Below are 3,246 nucleotides of genomic sequence, written 5' to 3' on the forward strand. Positions count from 1 at the left end.
GGAAAGAGTACTTCTGGCCCCCACCTGCTGTAATGCTCTGTTATGGCAAAACTGCAAAGAAAACACATTTCGTGAATGACCGATGGACTCTGTGAGGCCTCACAACCCTTCTCCCTCCCACACAAATTGACGAGGTTTTGTCTACTGCACCTGCACTGTCACTAACTACGCAAGGAGCCTATCTGTTGTGGCAAGTGGGATCCAAAGGATCCTGTAGTTAATCACATTACCTGTAATGGGGACTAAGGGGAGGGCGGAGGGGAAGATGGGTGTCAGATTCCTTGGATGCGTGGATACTACCCTGCACCCCCTGCAACTCCTTATGGTCCCCTCCATCCCCAGACCGTGCACTTGAAGTGCATCAGTGCAAAATAAAATGCAGAATTACTTTACTTCCTTATATGGATAGTTATTCCAAAGTACATTTGCATAAATTTAACACCATTTGAATCAGGATCAAGGCAGAAAGGGAGACTAATAAAACTTGAAATCCTGTCTATCTTTAGCTAATTCACCAGGACTTTCCTGTGTCTCTTCATGGCCTTAGTTACAGAACAGTTCTTTTGCCCACGTTCAGGGTAAACACCACCCTTAACAGTGCAACACTTTGCAAATACATGAAGAGGTCTGACTGGAAATAAACTACAGCAAATAAACAAAACAGACACTTCTGCAGTACTTTCACCCTCCACGTAAAACCAGTGAGTAGCGACTGACAAATTAGTATTTTTAAATGCGCTTTTCCATTACAGTAGTTAAAGGCGTCTCTAGGAACATGGATATGAAAGGTTTTTGATAGGTGTCTTAAGCTAACAATAACCTTTTAAGAAAGTCAGAGTTTGGGTAGATAGAGCAAAAAAATATGAGAACCTTCCCTGCCACATTGCTTTAAGCGGTAGTGACAGACAACCTGAGTAACCACAGCTGGGCTTAGGTGCTTCTCATGGCTGAAAATACACTCACTATGATTTGAAACGTCCTCTGGGTACTGGAAGCCTGGTGCCTTACACCTTGGTTGCACGTACAGAGCACAGTACGAACCAAATTGCACCTCCTTTAACTTCAGGACATGATGTAAAAAATGGGTAAGCTCAGTGCCTGGCATGCCGCAGACAGAGCGCAGAGCTTTTCAAAGGCACTGGGGCTTCATAGGGTTTGTGCTGGCTGCGTTAGCACCAAACGTCCTCGTTGTCAAACTGCCTCACGCAATCAAAACATAATTTGCTCTCAACTAGCTTACAACTGAAATACATTGTTAGTTGGAGGCTATTTACACAGTAAAAAACTTACTCAGTATGAGGCATTAGGCTATAACACTGTCATGTTTGCTTTTTTGCCCCCAAGCACTGTTTAGACATCTTCTTCGCCCAGAAAAGAGTATCTGCAGCTCCTTTCCTCCCTGATCCTGGAACACATCTTTACCGGTGCTTCAGACCCGCAGCTGCAAAGGGCACAGCGCAGCATCAGCGGGAACAGACGAAAGCACCAGGAGCTCACACGCGTTACACCAGCAGTGAAACAGCCCGTCCCTCATGGGTGAAACGGGTCTGCGGCAGGAGGTTGGGGAGCAAAGCATCGCCCTCAAGGGTTTATTCTCCAGTGAGAAGTATCTACATCTGAAAATTTGTTTTAGTGAGCAAACACGGCTGTCCCTGACTACTGAACGTTGCTGCTTTGTGCGAGCGAGCCCTGGGCACTCTGAGAAGAGGCTGACCTCTCCTTACTCATATCCTGCCTCCCCACCTCCGTGCCTTTTCTGGCCTGTTTTTCAAATCTTTTCAAGGTTTCTTTCTCTAACCCAGGCTGAATTCTCAGTGAGTGAAAAAGGGACTTCTCCATGGGAACAGCTGTTGGAAAACAAACCACCGAACAAAGCTAACCTTTACAACCAAGTCAAGTGATGCTTGAATTATTACAAATACTACCCAGGATACAATAGGGCAGAATTCATCTGCCCTTTCGTTACCATGAAGCAAACTCCTGGGAATGCTTCACAGGAGCTCCTCTCCTGCTTAAACCCCTTTTTTTGCGACCCCCTGGCCAGGCTGTTGACAGCGATTCCCAGCAAGCGCTGGAAAACTTCCCTCTTGCAGGGGGAATTTTATTCAGTTCTCCCAAGGACAGCCCAACCCCGAAACACTAAAGAAAGAGTCAGGCTTTGTGAGAAAACAGCCTTTTAAATCACATTCCTTTGAGTAAAGACCTGGAAGTCAGGGTGGCAGGGGTCTGTCTATGCCAGATGATGCCACTGACTTTCCACTCCAGGTACAAAATAACTTTGCCCTCCCACCTTGCTACCTGCTAAAAAGGGGATAATATTTGTCTTGTCAAGAAATCCCTGGACAAAGGGTGCAAGGGCAGAATTGCAATTGTAAGCACAGTTGCTGCTGGAATGCTTTTCCTTGCCTTTTTTTTTTTTTTTTTAAGAATTTAGGAGAAGGTAGATCAATATCCACCTGAAACACCCAATCCATTTTTACTCAGAGTTTTTTCATGATTGTCTCACCCTGTGCAGGATTGAGCCAGAAAACAAAATCTGGATCCCAGCCCTGTGCCAGCCAAAAAAGAGATTCAGCAAAATTTAAAGTACTGTCACTTGCAAATGTAGGTCCTAAATAAACAGAAGAGTTTGGCGGGGAAGTCATTATGTATTAGAAAGTTCATTGATAGTTTGTAGACAATTTCCTCCTCTCAGGCTGTAGCAAATCAAATAAGGGCACCATAGTTGATGGAATTAAATAGAAAGGAGGACACTTGGTCCAAAAGCACAGAAAACAATCATCAATCGTAATTTAATCAGATTATCTAAAATTATATTATATCTGCCTTTGAAGAGAAAGAAAAATAAAACTAGAGAAAATTTATAGCCATTATCTGCATATAGGATTCTTTAAATGCCCTGAGTTTAGGCATAGCACCGCCCTTTGCATCTATTTTCATGTTTTATTTTAGGATTGCTGGTTGTGACAGTGCCTAAAATGAATGTAAGTGAAAATGCCAGCTGATATTAAAAGAAAATAAGATACACTTTTGTAATTTAAACTAAGTAAAAGAAAGATGCAAGTTAAACTAATTTTTAAAGACATCTGTCTTTCAACGCTGCTTCAGTGACCCTGACATTTCATAGGTTTCAGAATTATGTGATTTTTCTCAACTGTATATAGAACCGATGATTTGTTTTATATTGAACACTCTTGCTAATGTGTCTCGATTTCTAAGTAGCACAAATAATACAGTTCGTTACTA

At 42.8% G+C, this 3,246-nt stretch overlaps 1 protein-coding gene across 1 annotated transcript in view; it reads left to right on the top strand.

Annotated features, from left to right (window-relative positions):
* LOC104284016 (vacuolar protein 8-like) overlaps positions 1 to 3,246 on the top strand; it is a 25,042-nt gene that overhangs the window by 15,932 nt on the left and 5,864 nt on the right. The gene's annotated exons all lie outside the window — the stretch shown is intronic.

The sequence above is a fragment of the Charadrius vociferus genome, unplaced genomic scaffold (assembly GCF_000708025.1).
Source record: "Charadrius vociferus isolate BGI_N301 unplaced genomic scaffold, ASM70802v2 scaffold13, whole genome shotgun sequence".
In the NCBI taxonomy this organism is placed as follows: Eukaryota; Metazoa; Chordata; class Aves; order Charadriiformes; family Charadriidae; genus Charadrius; species Charadrius vociferus.